The sequence below is a fragment of the Palaemon carinicauda genome, chromosome 9 (genome assembly GCF_036898095.1).
Source record: "Palaemon carinicauda isolate YSFRI2023 chromosome 9, ASM3689809v2, whole genome shotgun sequence".
In the NCBI taxonomy this organism is placed as follows: domain Eukaryota; kingdom Metazoa; phylum Arthropoda; class Malacostraca; order Decapoda; family Palaemonidae; genus Palaemon; species Palaemon carinicauda.
In genome coordinates this window covers 124326320-124336319 of record NC_090733.1, presented here as the reverse complement: position 1 = coordinate 124336319, position 10000 = coordinate 124326320, and the positions used below count along the sequence as shown (strand labels likewise).

Here is a 10000-nt window from a genome sequence, read left to right as displayed (position 1 = left end):
ATTCTTCTCAGAGGTCAAAGGTCCCATCTGGCAGGGGTGAGAGGTCGAAATTAGGGCATAATTTTGTGACGTACATGAATGCCAGTAATTTGAGGCTATGACTCGGGAAGGGGAAAAATTAAATAAAAAAAAATGACTTCTGCTACTTTGCCGACAAGTGATGTTGCATTTGCTGTTATTTACTGAAGCGAAGTAGCCAGTTTATTACCAATATTGTTTCTTATATTCTAAGCCTTGCCTTGTTAGCATCATCATCTCCTCCTACGCCTATTGACGCAAGGGGCCTCGGTTAGATTTCGGCCAGTCGTCTCTATGTTGAGCTTTTAAATCAATACTTCTCCATTCATCATCTACTACTTGCCTTGTTATACTAGACTATATTCAACGATTTCACTTTGCTTTTTATGAAGTTCTTCCAAATCTCCAAAATCTTTGTTCACTAAAAATTACAAACAAATAAGGAGGATTAGAGTAGTTTGATTTTCGTAAAGTTGTGATTTGAACAGTGAAATGAGACAAGATTTCTCTCATATCAAGTACAGAAAACGAATATTTCATAAAGAACAATTAGTCTGATTATATATATATATATATATATATACACATATATATATATATACTGTGTGTGTATATATATATATATATATATATATATATATATATATACAGTATATATATATATAGAGAGAGAGAGAGAGAGAGAGAGAGAGAGAGAGAGAGAGAGAGAGAGACTTATGGCGCAGGAAGGGTAAAGGAAGAAGCACCAGGTCAGTGGCTGCGCGAAATATCAAATTCTTATTTCAAGAATCAGATGTCACGTTGGACCGGAAACGGTGACACTGACAGTTGAACCGAAAACTTAAATACTGCGAAAATGACAAAAAAAGCGAAACAAATGTCTCTGACTCCTCTGGTAATCATGTGAAGTGTGAGACTGACGGCCGCGCATTCTTGGGATATTTAATTGCGCAAATCCGCAATTCGCGTCAATGCACATATCGAAGCAATGCGGTTTTCTGTTGAGTTACTCCTAACTGCATTGTGATTTCCACCCTCCCGGCCACATATCATCTATCTGCCAATGCAATTCCCCTAATTTTAAGGGATAGAAGACCTAAAAAGGCGACCTTTCTTCTCTTCTTCGCTCCTCCCAGTCTGACGAGGGGTTCAGTCGAGTTTGATTGGTACTGCTAGGTTCCACAAATCATAGTACGGGTAATCATTAGCGGTTATGTGATTGCTATCATTAGTTATTTGATTAAAACCCAACATGAAGCATTAAAGCAATCAGATATCATGTGCCAATAAAACACGCTCGTTCAGGAAGAATTGGAAAATCTTGTTTTTTAATCTCTGCAAATTACATGGCAGTAATATAGTATTCAACATTCTTCATTTCATGCTTATCATCATATATGTCTTGCTTTGAAAAGTTGAAGGAACTTTTAAATGATCGGAAACGCATAAAGACATCGACCTTAAACTGAGGGATTATTGAACCTATTTTTGTTTTTTAAACTTTTTTAAGAATTCAAGTATCTTGAGAAGCATATATATATATATATATATATACATATATATATATATATTATATATATATATATATATATATATACTGTATATATATACATATATATATTCATATATATACATATATATATATATATATATATTCATATATATATATTTATATATTTATATATATATATATGAATATATATATATGAATATATATATATATATATATATAAGCATAAACAATTTGCAAATATATTCAACCTCATTTACAAAAGTACAGCCATGTTCCTATTCGTGACTACACACGCCACATTTTAATGATAATCAAGCAAATAATTAAGGAATCAAACTAATTTCGAGCAACTAATATGTCCTAATCCTTGTATGAAAAATATGTAGAAGTATGTGTTATATACAATGAGATTAATGACATTAAGAGTACTATGACTGTCATTAATTGTTGTGCGCGAACATTGAACTCTCTTATAGGTGATGTATGTTAAGTCTGATACGTGACGTGTTGTAAGCCTAATGGTGAGAGTATATTTCCATCACAGTGGAGATTTCAAGCAAATCTAACAATTCAGCATATTGAAAGAGCAACATTGCATTTACATGTTCCGAGGGGTAAGCAGTACCACTCGAGCGATCACAAGAACTAGTAGGTACTCGTGTGAAGGGTATCGGGCTGTGTAAAGTGTATTCGCGAACCTTTTTATGATGAAGTGAAAAAGCCCATGTTCCGATGTCTCATTATCCGTCGACATGGGTGTATATATATATATATATATATGTATATATATACATACATATTGTGTGTATATATATATATATATATATATTATGTGTATATATATATATTCATATACATAAATAAAAATATATATATGTATATATATATATATATATATATATATACATATATATATACTATATAAATTTATCACATTTAATCGTGATTTTCATATATTTATTTAAGCCATAAATACCTCTTAATATTATTATCATTATTACTAGCTAAGCTACAACCATAGTTGGAAAAGCAAGATGATATAAGCCCAAGGGCTCCAACAAGGGAAAATAGCCCAGTAAGGAAAGGAAATAAGGAAATAAGTAAACGATACTTGACAAAAAATCATAATGCATACAAGAGCCTATGGAAATACCAAATAGATTTCACTATGGTAATTGGGTAGAGTCTTTAAGAAAAACAAAAAATAAGCAACTAGAAGACTTTGCAAGATATAGAAATAACACGAAAGATAGAATTGCTGGAGTCTTACGACCATGAAAAAGATATCTGGAAGCCATTGTACTTAAAAAACTAAACTTTAATCTCATCAAATCATCTGTGATTAGGAACAACAAATGCCAATTGAATTTATCTTTCACAAAGAAGTGATGGAAATATAAGAAAAAGCAAACCTAGAGGTTTCCCAATCACGCATAATGAGACACCAGCAACTCTCCGGGCTGTACTTACAAGGTCGAATCGGATGGGATGCCCCTTGCATCTTACTGCCCAAGGGGATCGCTAAAGGGAACAAGGCGGTGGGAGAGTAATGCAGAGAGAGAGAGAGAGAGAGAGAGAGAGAGAGAGAGACTCCTAGCTTGGGTTTAGGAAAGATTTTTCAGTCGGGACAAAATACATTGCCGAAATCCATCACTTTTGTTAAGTTGTTTGTAAGAATGGTATAACAAATAATACAGAGAGAGAGAGAGAGAGAAGAGAGAGAGAGAGAGAGAGAGAGAGAGAGAGAGAGAGAGAGACTCCTAGCTTGGGTTTAGGAAAGATTTTTCAGTCGGGACAAAATACATTGCCGAAATCGATCACTTTTGTCAAGTTGTTTGTAAGAATGGTATATCAAATAATACAGGAGAGAGAGAGAGAGAGAGAGAGAGAGAGAGAGAGAGAGAGACTCCTAGCTTGTGTTTAGGAAGATTTTTCAGCCGGGACAAAATACATTGCCAAAATCGATCACTTTTGTCAAGTTCGTAAAATGGTATAGCAAATAACACAAAATGACGACTAGAGAGAGAGAGAGAGAGAGAGAGAGAGAGAACTCCTAGCTTATCGGTACGAAATACATTGCCAAACTAATTCGAAAATCGATCATATTTGTAAAGTTGTTCGCAAGAATATTATAGCAAATAATTCAAAAAGACGAGAGAGAGAGAGAGAGAGAGAGAGAGAGAGAGAGAGAGAGAGACTCGTAGCTTGTGTTCAGTTAAGATTTTTCAGCCGGGACAAAATACATTGCCAAAATCGATCACTTTTGTTAAGTTGTTTGTAAGAATGGTATAGCAAATAATAAGAAAAGACTGAGAGAGAGAGAGAGAGAGAGGAGAGAGAGAGAGAGAGAGAGAGAGGTAGGAAGGCGTGCATCGGTGAACTTAATTTCTCACGGTCTAAGGCAGCAAATCATCCCTCTCGAAATTGCCTAAGTTCAGTGGCCTGTCTGTCTGTCTGAGTGTTATCAAAGGGCATGTAAACCTAAGGTAATCGTACTGTTATTATTATTATTATTATTATTATTATTATTATTATTATTAGCCAAGCTACAACCCTAGCTGGAAAACAAGATGCTATAAGCCCAAGGGCTCCAACAGGGAAAAATAGCCCAATGAGGAAAGGAAACAAGGAAATAAATAAACGATATAAGAAGTAATGGAATAGAATAAAATATTTCAAAAATCATTAAAACAGATATTTTATATATAACTATAAAAAAATGACTTATATCAGCCTGTTCAACATGAAAAAATTTTCTGCCACTTTGAACTTTTGAAGTTCTACTGATTCAATGAAACCAAATCATATATAATATTCTCAAGAAAATCCCTTACGATGCTTCGAAATACAGATTTTTTTAGGATCACCTGTAGGACTGTCAGCCCAAGGTCCTTCTGGTGAGGATTCTACACGAGGGATACCCTGGAATGACAAATCTACAAATGGAGGATGTTTTCAACTATCCCTTTAAAGTGTCACATTGGTATAATCCCGACTATCTTTAAATACTTTCTTATATATTATCTCTATTTAATAAGTCTAGGACAATTATCCTTGCTGGATAATTAACAAACTAATTATCCTGTAACGCTATTTAAAACATCTAAATTCCTTCTCTCTTGTTCTTGAAAACCTACTTCTCGTTATTCACAGACGCTGTGAAAACTAAAGAAGGATTACATTGACAATTGACTTCAACGTAACAGAGGCTTCTTTCATGCAAAGGTTATCCCGTGTTACTTTAATCAAATCATTATCCAACCATAATGGCAGGCAATTAGAAATTTCGATTCTCTGATTTGCTAAAAAAAATCAGCTGGCAAATTCACCAGCTGGCATTAACCACGCCGAGGCTTGTCAGCTGGCGAGGAACTTTCAATACAGGGATATTGTTGGTTCATCAAACAATTACGAAAACCACATAATGAGGCGTGTCACGAAACCCTCTTTGTCGTCGCAAAATAACTTGGAAGAGTTCCACAGAGAGCCTTACCTTACCTTATTGCCTTATTTTTTGTTTGGGTTCCCCCAGGTCCCTCAGTGTGAGGCACCTCGTATATCCACCAGAGAGTTGCTAATGCATCTTCCGGTGTATTTTGCATCTTCCAGTCTTAGATGATCTGGGATGCATCTTAGGTATTTATCGAGCTTATTCTTAAACACATCTACGCTCACTCCTGATACGTTTCTTAGATGAGCTGGCAGCACATTAAATAGTCGCTGCATTATCGATGCTGGTGCGTAGAGAGAGAGAGAGAGAGAGAGAGAGAGAGAGAGAGAGAGAGTGTGTGTGTGTGTAATCTCACGAAAAGCATTTGCAATGAAATTAATTCAGCTTAAGTTTCTCAATCCTCTACAGATCTTGAAATTCTCTGATCCTATCCATATTTACAGAATCAAGTTCTTTAATGGTTTAAAGGATACTCATGAATGGGGGAGGCAAGGGACAGTGACATTGCCCTAGCAAGCAGGACAATGCCCTAAAGATCAGCGTCCAAGCCCCCTCTCCACCCAAACTAGGACCAAGGAGGGCCAAGCAATGGCTGCTGATGACTCAGCAGATAGACCTATTACATTAGGTATACCAAAATTACAGCCGAGAGAGAGAGAGAGAGAGAGAGAGAGAGAGAGACGCCCAAACCACCTCTCCACCCAAGCTAGGACCAAGGAGGGTCAAGCAATGGCTGCTGATGGCTCAGCAGATAGACCTATAATATTAAGCATACAAAAATTACAACCGAGAGAGAGAGAGAGAGAGAGAGAGAGAGAGAGAGAGATTTTGAAAAGAGTAAATAAAATACTCAGTTACGCCACTGGGTGTAATTGCACCAATAAATCACCATTAATCCACAAGATCACCGGGATTTGCACCATTGCACGAAGTGGCGATGTAATTTCTCATCCAAAAATGACAAACAAACGCAGACAGCTCTTCTCTGGTGTTGACCTTACACCGATCATTAGGTGAAATGAATTTGCAATTGTTCTGCTCTGATATTTATTATACCCTTATCAAAAGGTGATTGCACGGACGGCCAATTACTGACAGGCTTGTGTGTGTGTGTTTTTTTTTTGTTTGTGTGTGTGTGTGTTTGTTTGTGTGTATGTGTGTGTGTTTGTTTGTGTGTATGTGTGTGTGTGTTCACCTCTTCTGAATAACAACAGAATATTCAAAGTCAAGCCCTCGAATGCTCTTTAAATGGATTATTATTATTATTAGTAGTAGTAGTAGTAGTATGTTCTACCGTCAAAGAAAAGCAAATCCAAGAGGGGCACTCAGTAGTAGAATGCAGACCTCCGCCAGGGCAGCTTATTTCTTGACTTTTTAGACTGCTCTTTGGAAGTTTCGCTCATCCGTGACCTTGACCTTTGACCTTCCAAAATCTAATCCTTTCCAGCTCTTTCCATAAGTTTAAAATCCTTGCAAGTTTCATTACTTTACGATTAAAAGTGTGGTCAGGATGCTATCCACAAACAAACAGACAAACAGGAGGTAAAACATAACCTTCCAACTTCGTTGGCGGAGGTAAAAAGAGAGGAAAAGTAACGAAATTTCCAGGAATTTTACGACCCTTAACAACGCCTTTCCGAATCCTAAGTTTCCCACCATCATCCTGGAATGATCTTCCTAACCGGGTAGTTAAATCAGTAGAACTTCACAAGTTCAAACTTGCGGCAAATGTTTTTATATTGAACAGGCTGACATAAGTCTTTTTAATAGTTAATATATGATATATCTGCTTTTATGTTACTGTTTTTAGAATGATTTATTGTTAATTTTTTTTCTCATCGCTTATTTATTTTCTTATTTCCTTTCCTCAATGGACTATTTTTTCCTGTTGGAGCCCTTGGGTTCATAGCATCTTGCTTTTCCAACTAGGGTTGTAGTTTAGCTAGTAATAATAATAATAATAATAATAATAATAATAATAATAATAAAGAAAATGGAGCCTTCGGTAACAGAAAACGAAAATTCAGACTCACGCATCAACGAATATTTCAGTGATAATTCACATTCATTAAAAAAACTTATCTCACACTTGCGTGGGAGTAATCGACAAACATGTTCTGAGAACCGCAAGGGACAAATGTCGAAATTAAAAAAAAGCATTTTGAAAGGGCAGACCTCCACCACGGCAGCTTATTTCCCGAAACCAGCTTGCCTTTCCCAGAATCAATTTAGACCGTAGGCGTATTTGAAGTCTGTGTGACAACCATGTGCGAACTTGGTGTTAAGGTTAGGGTTAATTCGGTCGACCTTTTGCTCGACCTTGACCTTGACCTTTGACCTAGGACTTTCAAAATTGAAGCATTTTTACGTTTCAACATAACAATTAATCCATGAATTTTTTACTACTCTATGAGTAAAATTGTGGCTAGGAACTCGTTCACAAACAAACAGGGGCGAAAACATAACCTCCTCCCAACTTCGTTGGCGGACTTAATTACATTTTTAAGACCAGCCTTTTTTTTACAATTGTTTTAATAACATCGATTGTATTTTCCACTTGGAAAGTGTCTAAAAACAATTTGTTTCAAACACTCAAACAGACTCGGAACCACTAGTTTTTTTTTTTTTTTTTTTTTTTTTTTAACTGAAGCGTAAAATGTTCTGATTGCGTAATCAATTTGGAAGTTGGGAATGTGAGGTTGAGTTTTATGAAGGATGTAGCTTTCGTTTAAAACAGTTTAATAAGACTTGTTCCTAAATAGGTAAAGACATTGATATTCAATAAGACTTCATACTCGGACCTATGTTACTCCTATTTGTTCCGGAAATAATAATAATAATAATAATAATAATAATAATAATAATAATAATAATAATAATAATAATAATAATAATCTTTATGCTGGTTATGATTGTTTTGTGTTTTTGACCAGGTTAATTTGCTTATGAAAACACAATAAACATCTTAATGACACTTCAGTTAATTCAATTTCTAATCTATTGAGAACATGTTTTATTTTATTAGCAATGAGCTTACGTTTCAAATCCCCCCCAAAATTTCAAAACATGCAGGAAAAATCCTCATACACATGACGTAAGGAGGAACTCCTAAACTCGGGGGGCCATACGACGATCCTGCCTTCGTCAAGGCCGTACATACGAGGTCTTGGTTGTCAGGAGTAGGGAGAGAGAGAGAGAGGGAGATACCAGACTACCGAGACAGTAACCAGAGCCTCTGAGAGAGACTCAGTGTCCTCCCAGACGCAATGGAGTCCAGAGTGATGTGTCTGACGCTCCTCCTATTCCAGGCCTTGCTTCCAGGCATCATCGCGCAGGTGCTGCCCGAGATCACATACGATGCTTACACCAAACACCCCGACCCGGCCTATTACATAGGCGAAGCCGTGGCCAGTGAATTCGACCGACACGTCCCCGCCCTCAGCGACAACTTGAGAAACGAGCTGAGCGGGATTCGCAACGACATCAACCGACAGTTCGATTCTTTGAAGCATTACATGGACAACAAACTCGACAGAATGGAGAGGGACGCCCCCATCGAACCTTCCCCCGGGAGGTCGCTCTCGGGGGGCGTCAATGCCGGTTCCAGCGGCGGCCCTAGTACCCCAGAAGCCATGATTCGACACAACCTCGCCATGGCTGAGCTACGCCGCTTGGGCGCCGACCTGACGAAGGCCATGAACGAGGAGGTGAGCAAACTTCGCGACGAATTCCGCAGTTCGCTCGACCTCCTCCGGGAGGCAGGTGGGCAACTCGACCCAAGGGATGACCTCTCGCCTGCAGGGGAGTTCACCGTCAGGGCAGAGGAAAGCGTGAACATGCTGAAGAAGGTGTTTTTCTTAACGAGGACGCAAATGGCTCTCATTCAGTCTCACTTGAACAATATCAGCAATTCTTTACATATCCCAGAGATCAGCAGGAGTATTGGGCCGGGGCCGGTGGACGTCCCCTCCGCCACTGAGGCCGCAACGACTACGGAACAAATCACGACGACTCAAGAGCCTACGACGACTGTTAAGGTAAGTCGCTGAAGTACTTGCGTAAGAATTGTTATACGTTAACAAAGCAAGTAATCTAAACAAATTATTTTTATTTTATTTTATATAAATAAAGTAATGCAAACAAATTATATATATATATATATATAAATATATATATATATTAATATTATATACGTATGCAAATGTCAAGACTTTAATATTTGTAATCTGAAAAAGAAGGAAAATAAATTCTATCCTACCTTCATTTCAACGTATTGAATAATATTTCTATTCACTATCAATTCAAGATGAATGGTCCTTAGTGTATTCCCACGGTTAGTTTTCTAGCTATCATTTTCAAGTGTATAAGTTTGAACTCGATTTTGGTATGGAACACTTTATGACATACATAATTCTAATATTTTAACGAAAGCTAATTTTTTCATTAGAATCGGATATTTTCAAAACTTTGATGTAGCCTATATAAAACAACCGGAATAGGAAGAAAATAGAAAGGAATTGAACGCGATATTTTCCATTTTCTTTTAGGTCGAAGACTTACCCAAGATTGTTATGAAGCGAAAATCAAGGGAAGGAGAAAGTCTGGAGTAACACTGATTAAACCAGGTAGTGACATGGAACCACAGGTGAGAAGAATACCGATATCTTTTAATTGTTTGATACTGTGAACGTTAGTAAATAAGACTGCTGATTGCATTCATATAAAGCCCTGCTGTTGTAGATTGCCTGACCCCTTCCAGCGATTCTGCAGCCTGCAATATAAACTCCTGCTGTTATACTGTAGATTGCCGGATCCTAATGTCATTCATATAAAGCCCTGCTGTTGTAGATTGCCTGACCCTTCCAAAAATTCTGCAGCTCGTAATATAAAAAGCCCCTGCTGTTTTAGATTGCCTAACCCTTCCAAAAATTCTACAGCCTGTAATATTTAAAGCCCTGCTATTGTAGATTGCCTGACCCTTCCAGAAATTCTGCAGCTCGTAATATAAAAAGCCGTGC

General features: G+C 37.2%; 1 pseudogene; it reads left to right on the top strand.

Annotated features, from left to right (window-relative positions):
* The first annotated feature begins 8177 nt into the window (after positions 1-8177).
* The window catches only part of LOC137646862 (angiopoietin-related protein 6-like), an 11810-nt pseudogene continuing 9987 nt past the window's right edge, over positions 8178-10000 (top strand).